The sequence below is a fragment of the Myotis lucifugus genome, unplaced genomic scaffold (assembly GCF_000147115.1).
Source record: "Myotis lucifugus unplaced genomic scaffold, Myoluc2.0 scaffold_388, whole genome shotgun sequence".
NCBI lineage: Eukaryota > Metazoa > Chordata > Mammalia > Chiroptera > Vespertilionidae > Myotis > Myotis lucifugus.
This window is the reverse complement of record NW_005871436.1, coordinates 707999-719893: the sequence shown is the minus strand read 5'-3', so window position 1 is coordinate 719893 and position 11895 is coordinate 707999.

Here is an 11895-nt window from a genome sequence, read left to right as displayed (position 1 = left end):
AGAGGACCAGTTATTTTAGGAAATATGCCAACTTGAAAGTCAAACTCAAAAAACACACACATAAACAGAGAAAAATGGATTTGGAATTTAAGAAAATGACAATGTATAGAGAAGAACACTTCAAAAAAATTAAGATGAACTATTACATCCATGAACTAAGAAAAGGAAGATTTTTAAATAAAGAAACATTCAGAAAGCAGAAAGGAATCTTAAACATTAAAAAAAGTATGATAGAAGAGCAGAAAATCTCAATAGATGAGGTGAAAGGTAAAATTCAGGAAATCTAGAAAGGAGCAAAGGCAAATAAATGCACAATGTGAGAAAAATATTTTTAAGTAGATTATTAATTCAAGAGATCCAAAACCAAATAACAGGAATTTCATAAAGAAAGAAAGAGAAAAGAAACAGAAGAAATTATCCAAGAAATGCTACAAATAAAATTTTCAGAATAAAGTGCTACATGAGTTTCCTTTGGCATTGAAGGGATTACCAAGAGTGAGCAAAATGGATAAAAAAGGCCCAATCCTATGCATGCACATCATTGTTGAATTTTAGAACACTAGAGACGAAAAAAAAATTTATAAAGCTTCCAGAAAGTAAAAACCAATGATCAAGACTCAGCATAGCATTGAACTTCTCTATATTATACTAAAAGTGGAGATAAATGATCAATGCATGCCTTCAAAATCTGAGGGGGATATGATTTCCAAGCTAATATTCTATACCCAGACATACCATCAATTAAGTGAGAGGATAAAGTAAGGGCATTGTCAGACATTCAAAGTCCAAAAAATCTTCTTTTCTTGAACCCTTTTTTTCAGGAAGCTACTGGAGGAGAAAATCCTCTAAAATAGGGGTGGAGAATGTCTGGCCCCCCAAAAATCATTTAGTCTGGCCCTGCAAGGCAATAGGGGTGAGTTAAATATTCGACAAAATGTAGCAGGCTAATTTTTAAGTAGATAATTTTGTATGGCTCGAGAATGATGTTATAAATATCCAAATGGCCCTGGGCAGAAAAAAAGGTTCCCTACCCCTGCTCTAAAACAAAGGAGTATATCAGTAAAGAAAACATTGGATCCAGAAAACAAGTACTCAAACACAAAGAGTAGACAAGGGAATTGCAAAGGATGATGGTGAAGAGAGATCCCAGGAAGGCACCTTGGCAGTAAATCTAGAGAACATTAACACCAGATTAGAATAGAAAGGCAGAGGGCTCTGGATGTCTCAAAAAAGAAGGATCAATAGTGTACTGAATGTGTGCGTCCCTTAAGAGGAGTTTTATATTTATGGTAAAGAGTTTGGGGATTAATTAGTATTAGGTACATAGAAAACTAAGCAATGCTGTCCATCGAGGTGGGAAGAAAAGGAAGCTAACACTGGTGATGTTAGTACAGGAAAGGAAATTTAATAATAGTTCACTACATGGCTCAACTGTGAATACTGTTCTCTAACTGCACAGCAATGTACAAGACCATATATTGATCCCAAACCAACATTATAACATCATTGTATAGAAAGACTATGGGGAGGGGAATGTGTGTGTGCACTTGTGCTATGCTGTGAGGGGAAGGACTGAAAAATGTTAATTCTTGTCTTCTACAGAGAAGGGAATAAAGTAACTGAAACAATATGAGCAAATCATTTAGATAAAATTATTTAGATAAGTATAAGCAAAAAATAATAATCAATAGAAATAGTTAAAAGTTAAAGTCGTTGGGAGGCCGGTGAAAAGAGGCTACAGGGATTTTTAAATGAATCATGTAGAAAAAATTTATTTTAATGCTGTGAACACATAATTTTGATTAAAAAGTAAATATAAAACAAGAAAGAAAATTATTATAGTTAGAGAAAACAGAAAACCTTTAACAAAACTAGAACTATTTGTGAATACCTGAATATCCTCTGATTGGAACAGAAGATGGTATATACACCTGGTAGAAGCACACCATAAAGGATTATACCCAACCCCAGATGTCTGGTGCCATATGTAATGGAGTGGCAACAAAGTGGCCAACAGTTTGACCATAACCACCTTACCAGGAGTTTTCCTAATATTTAGAAAACTTGTCATTGTGCTGGCCTCCAGATAAATTTTGCCTGTAAAATTAACCTATATGTTATGGCTATGTTTGACATACTTCTATGTGAAAGGGACTTAATCAAACTCTAATGATTAATTTCTGTGTCTGCCTCATTCACTAGATGTTGACTCTGTGAATTCAGTTTCACAAATAAATATTCTTGGAGGACAAATACTGTGTGCCAGACTGTGCAGTATGCTCGGGAATCAAAGGCATGCCTTCCCGCCTTCCTTCAATATTTGTGTCTAATATGTCTAGAAACTGGGGAAACTTGGTAGTGAAAGAGGCAGAATTTCTTCCTCCTGGAGTCCACAGTCATGAAAGGAATTGAAAGTGTAAAAAAATTAGATTGTAGATGGACCTTCTAATTCTCATAAGAATCTTGGGTAAGGCTTTCAGTTTTCACAAGAGGATAGTAACCCTGTTTTTCACCCAGTTGAGTTTTTAAGCATACAGATTGGCATTAGCAGTGCTGAAAAGGGAGTGATTAAATTTGTCCAGAGTAGCAAGAAAAGCAACATACAACAGAAGGGTGGCTTGTTCTTCTTTTATCCCTAATTTCTAACAGAGCACTTGGCACATGATTGGTACTATGTAAATGTTTATTGAATGAATAAATGGTGGAAGGGTGGATGGATGATGATGGATGGATAGATGATGGGCAGATGGATGGATGAGCTGATTCATCTGAATTCACCTTGGCTTATTAATAAGTTTGTTCTAAGAGCAGAGGGACCATATATTGGAGACTGTGTAATTAGGTTGTGTTGATTTTAAAAATCTTTGGACACATACAGAGTAGACATTTTAAATCTTTGGACACATTTTTTCCTACAGCTTCTATACAATCATGGTTATGTCAGCCCCTCAGGTTCCATAAATACATTTTTGAGATGAGCCTAGACTCCCAGGGGGCACACTTTTAAAAAAGGGCTTATTTTTAGAGCTCCTTGTTTCCTTGGTTTAGATTTCAGGGAACCATGGGACTAATTACACATGTAGACATCAGGACAGTTTAGTTATTTTTATTTGAGTTAGAAACACATTTTCTGTGCTCATTCCAGGTTGTTCTCTTTACCGTGTGTGTGTGTGTGTGTGTGTGTGTGTGTGTGTGTGTGTGTGTTCCAGATTATAAGAAACTTTCTGTCCAAAATCAAGTTCTGTTCCATTCATTCTCACTCTTATCTAAATCTAAACTCATTATATTTGCTTGGAAGGACGTTATTTTTCTTTGTTTAAAAGACAGAATAGCTGTTAGGGGACAGATCTCTGTTATAACATTAACTCTAGAATGAAAGAGCCCTCTGGAATTAAACAGTTGTCTCTAAAGTCAGTTGTGTGATTTAAGCTGAATTGTAAGGAACTTCCAAACTGCATTTAGCTCACCTTGCTGAGCTGGCTGCTTCCACACTCACTGCGAAAGGCAAGAAGAACCCCTCCCCCGGTAAATCTCAGATTGCTTTCACTGAAAGGAAAGAATAAATGTACGCCCTCAAGGTAAGAATAAATGTAGGCCCTCCAAAACAAGATGGCTGCTGCTTACTAAACATACAGAGCAGACATTTCTTTGTTTCTCTTTACATTTAGTTTGCACTTAATAACTCTCTGAAATCAGTGTGGAGAATGAAGTAGCACTAACTTCAGTAGCTTGATTATGAGGCACCTAAACACACAGAGAGACAGACAAAAGTAGGCAGGTGAGCCCATAAAAATGCTTCCAAGGGATATGGCCAATATAAAGGCATCTTTTGCAAATGAAAAATATTGGATCCATCAATTCTGTTTTAGATTCCTGCACTTAACTCTCTTGGCTCTGTAGGTGAGTAACCCAAGACAGCATTTGCTGTATTTATGGAATATAATTTATGAGGCAATAACAATTCATTTAAGCCAGTTCTCAGGCCCATTTATTCTCAGAGTGTGGATGTGCCTTCCCACTTGTTCTGAGGGCACCCATCAGATGGGTGTTGGTAAGCTGTGCTGCCCTGCCTGGCCAGCGTCCATCTGCCTCCCGCACCCATGCTCTCTCCACAGCCTGGGTGGCCGCCCCTCTGCCTCATTAGCGCTGAGCTCACCATATCTATTGGCTTTAGCTTTCAATACCCTTGGAATGAGAATCAGGAATCTGCTTTCCAAATTTGCTCTTATTAACATGAGTGCAGCTAGCAATTGGCCTCACAGCCTGTGAAGAGGGATTTATTAGATTCTTTTTTTTTAAATTAAATCTTTATTGTTCAGATTATTACATTGGTTCCTCTTTTTCCCCCCCATAACTCCCCTCCACCCAGTTCCCACCCCACCCTCTGCCCTCACTCCCCACCCACTGTCCTCATCCATAGGTGCATGATTGTTGTCCAATCTCTTCCCGCACCCCCTACACCCCTTTCCCCCCCAAGAATAGTCAGTATATTCCCTTTCTATGTCCCTGATTCTATTATAATCACCAGTTCATTCTGTTCATCAGATTATTTATTCACTTGATTTTTAGATTCACTTGTTGATAGATGTGTATTTGTTGTTCATTCTGTTCAACAATTATTTATTTATTTAAATCCTTTTTTTTCTGTCATCATAGTTTAGGAAAAAATGAAAAGAGACAATTCACACCTAACTTTTCAATGGAGATGACGAATGTCAAGCAAAGTTTTCTTTGAGGTTGAAGATAGAATTATCTGTGGTTTGTTGGAAAACATTTGTTGGTCTTTGCTACTCAAATTATGGTCTATGAACAAAAGCATCAGCATCACCTGGGAGGCTTTAGAAGTAGGTAATCTTAAGCCTTTCATCTTCTTTTTAACAAAATCCCAAGGTGATTCATATGACAATAAAGTTTAGAAGCACTAGTTAGGATGTTCTCTTTTCACCGAAGCCAAAGGTAGGTTAATTCCAATGGCACTGACATTGAAAAAAAAAATCCAGTTGGACTTCATAGTCTTTGGTGTTTAAGAGCCTAGCATCTTCCTTTGCCCATCCAACTCTGGAGACTTTTGCTTGTTCATTATAATCATCATCTCAACTCCTTTTATAGCTAAACTGTATCTCACCATAGAGGATGAAGATGGTCTTTGGGTGGGTTCCATGACAATGTTGCATTTTAAAGTCAGAAATTCCTAGACCATGTTGGAACTTTCAGCTATTATAGTGACTTTTACTACTTTTACTTAAGTAATATCCTGGACTCCAATAGTTTAGGGTGAAAATTGTACAAATAATTATGAGTTTTGTTACAATTAGCATTCTAAATGTAATCTTTTTCATGAATGAACAAGTAAGCTTAAGCATCACCTTGAAAGTGTCCAAATAGCTTATATAATAAAACCCTAATATGCAAATTGACCAAATAGCAGAATGACATGCACTGACCACCAGGGGGCAGCTCCTGCGTTGAGTGTCTACCACCCAAGAGGGAGGCGACTGGTGGCAATTGGGGCAAGGCTGGTCAGCAGGTAGCGCCAGGCCACCAGCCAAGGCGGGTGCCAGTGGAGGTCCCGCCCTGATCACCCTGCCTGCAGGTCATCCCGCAGAAGGAGGCAATGTGACAGTGGGGGGCAGGGCTGGCCAGCAGGCGGTGCCAGGCTACCAGCCAAGGCAGGTGCCAGCGGGCCCTCACCCCCATCGCCCTGCCTGCCGGTTGCCCCACAGATGGCCCTGATCGCCAGCCAGGCCTAAGAACCCTACCCTATATATTGGGAACAGTCTCTTAGATTTAAAATTTAAAACCTGACAAGGCTACTCTAACACTGAAAAAACAGATGTTGCAGAGATGCCATGCATGGACTCTGGCTGGCACATTTTGTGGTCAGCCCTGATTCTGACCCTTATAACTGTGTGACAACGCCAATTACTTAACTTTTCTCTGCTTCAGTTTTTCCACCCATAAAATGGGGGAAAATGGTACTACTGCCTCAGAAGGATCAGGTTATGTACTACTTTTTATAATCAGGGCAAAAAAATGTAGCTGCCCATACAACAGCAAGATGCTTTTCATCTGTATGAAAAGTATGGTCACTGGTCCATGCAGTGTCCCGGATTGCGAGAGGGATGTCTGACTGCCGTTTTAGACACAACATCCCCCAAGGAGTCCCGGATTGCAAGAGGACACAAACCAGGCTGAGGGTCCCGTTCTCCGCCCCCCCTTCCCGCCCCCCATGCATGAATTTCATGCACTGGGCCTCTAGTGCATTTATAATAGAATGGCATACTCTATATGACCATGAATACCTTCATTATACTGATAGACTATAAACATTCTTGATAGCATTGACAAATGAGTGCTTTCCATGTCTTCAGTTGCCCCAAGTTGTGAAAATTAGTTGAAATTGGTAGACACATTTGCATGGTGTTTGGGATCAATTTTTTAATACAATGAGTAATGTTTTAAAAAACATACAAGCCCTATATTTTCACACAGGGACACAGGGACTGAGGTGTAAGTATAGCTGAGATCTACATCAAACCAAATCTCAGAATAAAAAGTAGGGTGGGAGAACAGAACATGGACTGTTTACTGGGCTGCAACTTGGGATAAATGGAAATGTTCAGTACATAAGCAGTGACTCCTGTGTGAATTCTTGCGAAGGAAATTCTCTGATGTGGAAGATGAGTATATTTTCTGTTTAACATCTGTTACTTTTAATATGTGCATCCATATATGTAGGTTTCTTTGTCTTAGAACTACAGTTTCTGCTGCTTATGGCTTCAGGGAATTATGAAACTGTCAAGTGCAGGTCCTAACGCTCTGCAACAAATGAATAGCTTGTGCTCCTCACTGTTCTTTCACCATCCTCAGGAGAAAATCAGGACAGTCATTAAGGAGGGAAATGGACATTGTGCAGCCCAGCCTCTCCTCACTGGCTCAGACTGGTTGGAGTGAATATACTCGTCTTTGCATATTGTTTGCAGGACTGTAAACCTGTGCAAAGTAAGTAATTTATTTTTAATAACTAACATAAAACACATTTATTTTTAATACTTAGTTGAGATCTGGGTGGCCAGAGAAGACTTTAGACTGGATGGGCGAGACAGCAGAGTCAGGGAATTTGGGGAAAGATGGCAAGAAACAAAGATCTTGAGAAGCATGGTTTCTTAGGTCAGGGATTTGCAGGTTCAAGGGGAGAGGAAGGGACACCACAGAAGATCATTTCCATTGCCAACCTGCGTACAAGCCCACCGTCAGCTGCAGACTGATCAGATTTGCCGACCTCCACCACCAACTACCAAAATGACAACAAACCACAACAAAGAATGCTCTCTGTGCTTACAGGTCTGAGCCGGGAGCAAAGCCATGAGCAGAAAGAGCATCACACAAGGACAAGTGCCAGTCTACACCTTCCATGACCTGGGCCTACCTTCCCTTTTTCACCTCTAGGACATCACATTTGTGAGCTGAGGCAAGAGAACAAATGGAGGGCCAGATACCAGGCAGTTAAATGTGCACATTACAAAATGCAGCCAGGGTGGCTAAGGGAGCCATGTCTCCCCCGAGGCAGCCTTGCCATGTGAGAGCATGAGAGGGACATGGAACACATCTGCTGGGGTGGGGCAGGGGGGGTGCTGGTCCAGGCATAGCACAGGACTCCTCAGTGGTGGAGGACTAATAAACTTTGGGGTGCCAGCTCAGGTAGGTGTCTCTTCTCCACACCTCATGTTTCCAGCTCAGGATTCCAAATCAAGCAGCTCTAAAAACCTCTCAGAACTTTACCTCTTGGGCAGGAGTGGAAGGTGGGTAAGTATTGCAGTTATAAGAGGAATCCAGTTTGCCTAAAAAGTCACCTGGGTGATATGTGGCCAACTTTAAACAGAAGCACCCACTTTCACTCTGGTTCCCACAGGCAGTAGCTATGATTATTGTCTCCTTCCCCTGCTCTCTCTCTCTCTTTTTCTCTCTCTCTCTCAATCAGCAACCATGCCATTCTCTGGCCTGAAGGACTAGTTTGCTTCCTGCATCCTCAGGTAATTCATATTTGCTCAATTGGTCAACAATTTGCAAAACAACAATAAGACAACCTGCTTTTACTAGTAGATTGAGGGGGAAATGCTTTGTGTTGCAGGGTTCCAGGTTTTGAAGTGTGAGACCCAGTGCTACATCAGTCTCACCCAGACTCATCGGATGTCATTGGCAACAACAAATTATTTCTGCTAATGGTGTCGCCTTTGCCTGGAGTGCCTCATCATCATTGCCTCATCATCATCATCATCATCATCATCATCACCACACACACACACACACACACACACACACACTTTCATGTACACACACCACACACCATTTCTTCCTTCTTCGAAATTCCTACCCACCCATCAGGACCCAGACCAGTTTTTACCCTCTCCATAAAGAAATTAACTAACTATCAAAGCCCTAACTTCTAGTATTTCAGAATGTGACCTTATTTGGAAACAGGATCATTGCAGATGTAGTTAGCTAAGATGAGGTCATACCTGAGTAGAGTGGGCATCTAATCCAATATGACTGGCATCCACATAGGCAGGGAAGACACAAACATATACAGAAAGAGGATTCTTGTGAAGATGCAGGTGCATAGAGGGAAGATGACCACGTGGCCATGGAGGTGGAGATCAGAGATGCATGTACGACCCAAGGAATGCCATGGACTACTGACAGCATCAGGAGCTGAGAGGAAGGCATGGAACAGATTGTCTCCTAGAGCCTTCAGAGAGAGCATGGTCCTATGCCTTGATCTCGGACTCCTAGCCTACAGAACAGTGAGAGAACAAATTGCATTGTTTTAAGCCACCCAGTTTGCGGTTGTTATGGCAACCCTAGGAAACGCATACTGTGACCATTCTCAAAATGTCCAAGCAGTTTGTGGGTGCTCCCCCAGCTTGGATATAGCACTTTACTAAGGCATTAATCCCAATGGGAGAGTTGGGATTTACATGCCTGTCTGCACAGTAAACTGACTTGTGATTCCTCAGGTGCTGCTACCCTGCCATACAAATTAGCACTCCTAGCACAGTGCCTACACACAGAGGCCCTTCAGAAATGCAAAAGGAGCAGATGAATGAGCAATTGAGAAGGTTTATGCAAGAGAGAAATAACTAAATACTTAATTATAAGTTTGGGCAAGGCAGCAGCCCCAGTACAGAGAGAGAGGTGAACGTAGCACCACAAATATCCCTACTGTGCTGTAGCCTACTAGGAACTTTTTTACAGTAATGCGTTAATTTTTAGATGCTCCCTCTTTTAAAGAGAGCCAAGTTTAGGCAACCTTTTACAATTAAAAAGCAGGTCATTAATTTCCTCTGTTTCTAAATAATGCCAAGGGGAAGAATGTTTCTTAGTTCCAGGGAACCCCAATTCTAATTTCACCCCCGGCAGGATGCCTTCAGTGACCAGGGCTTCTTGGGCTGGTGTGGGCCTCCTGGGACAGAATCAGGCACTTCTCATTACTTCCCTCACTTAGGAAAAGAAAACAAGCTCCATTTCCAACACACACTCAATGGGGCTATGCAAAAACATAGCCTGAGGGAAATGAGAAATGAGTGTTTTTATCATAATCCCTTAAAAAGGATAAATGTCACCTTAATTTAATTGGGGCTTCGCTATTACATTTCTTCTCTATCTGTGACACAGTTAAATCTTATTATCCAAAGCACTGACCCAAAATGAGCTACTTTTTCTCAAAAAAAAAAAAAAGGAAAAAGGAAAGGAAGGGAGAAAAGAAAGAAATCTCCCTGACATCATTTTTTCTAATGTCTTCTGTGAGTCCTTTGGTTCTGAATTAATTATTCAGAGGAAGAGAAAGTGAATCAGAATTGCAGTTGGAAGGTTTGGGAGCATGAGTAGTTTGAAAAGCATATTTAAAATGCAATATAGATTTATTCCTAGAAACACACCTTAAAAACGTTTTAATAATACAAATTTGAAAAGCAAAGAGTGACAACTCCCTACTGATAGAGACACACAAAAGATAGATACGGGTATCAACAAGTCACCAGCACTGGGACATTTCCCCAGGAGGGATGCTGTTTATCAGAATCTTGAACTTAAACACGATGTAATATATGTATTTATGCTTATGGAAAAGAGGTGTATGCTTTAAAATATACCACATGTCTGCCCTGATCGGTTTGGCTCAGTGGATAGAGCGTCGGCCTGCGGACTGAAGGGTCCCGGGTTCGATTCCAGTCAAGGGCATGTACCTTGGTTGTGGGCACATCCCCAGTGGGGGTTGTGCAGGAGGCCGCTGGTCTATGTTTCGCTCTCATTGATGTTTCTAACTCTCTATCCCTCTCCCTTCCTCTCTGTAAAAAATCAATAAAATATATATTTAAAAAAATAAAATAAAATATACCACATCTAATATTATTTTCTCTTTACATAATTCATACTGATCATAATATATAAAGCCCACCTTTGGGTATCAAGAACCTTGAAATCTATCCCTAAACCAGAGAACTGCAACCTTACTACTTTGAGTAGACTTGCTCCATCATTGTAATTGTACTTGCCCCTCCCCACATGGCTACTGTTTATCAGTGTTTTCAGACATCTAGAAACCCTTTCTAATATAGGGGATAACTGCTATGTAAACACAAAGTAACAGTCTGTTAGACATCCAACAAGAATGGAGAAATATTGCATAAGTCTCTTTGGAATAAGAAAATAGTATTCCATGTTGGTTAAAGTCAATATAAAGGGCAGACAGGGTGATTTTTTAACTTAACAGATATATTGTTTAGGATGTTTCCTCCCGTATTAAATAAATTATCAGGCAGCACATGAGTCATATGAATTAAAAAAAAATCCTTTTAGAGAGTCTATTAACATGTTCATACTCTTATAGTAGTGGATGCCTTTCATCTCCACCTTAGTTGCAGGTATGGACCAAACAGGTAGTAAGACATCCACATGCTGTGTCAATTTTTTCCTCTTCTGGGTAATTCTGACTGCAGCATGTAGGCAGGGATAGGGGACCCCCAACAACCCAAAGGATGTGCTACCAGTTACAAAATTAAGATAAGAGAATGCCTTAAATGTTACCCAACACAAAGCAAGTGCCTAATATTTGTTGAATTAATGAATAAATTAATATTAAAATATTATTAATATATTGTAATAGTATTAAATATGTCAAAATATATTAATATTAAAATCTCCCTATATTAATAGGATAAAATAGCAAAGAATCATTAATTTTGAAATCTCAGAAATTATAGCCAATAATCAAAAATAACAAAATGAATCAAAGAGAACCTATGCATGAGAATACTTTTTAAAAATATATATATTTTATTGATTTTTTTTACAGAGAGGAAGGGAGAGGGATAGAGAGTTAGAAACACCGATGAGAGAGAGAGACATCGATTAGCTGCCTCCTGCACCCCCACTCCCACTGGGGATGTGCCCACAACCAAGGTACATGCTCTTGGCCGCAATCGAACCTGGGACCCTTCAGTCCACAGGCTGACGCTCTATCCACTGAGCCAAACCAGTCAGGGCATGAGAATACGTTTGTTTAAAAAGGCAAGTAAGTCAGATCCTTGTCAGAATTGCCTCTTACCTGTACCATTCACCTACATGCTCCCCAATGTTCCCATTATTGATCAGTTATTTTTTTTAAAAAGGTGATTCTGAGAACCAGAAAGTAGAAATTCTTAGAGGAAAACCTAAAAAGTAAAAAAGCATAATAAAGGAAGCATAAAAAAGACCCCACAAAACAACAACAAAAACTACACTAAAAAGAAAACAAACAAACAAAAAACAATACTATCGGGAATAAATTACTTTTAGTTTCTAAAAGTCTGTATTTCATTGTTTTCAAAAAAGTAAAATTAACCTGGAACTGGACAC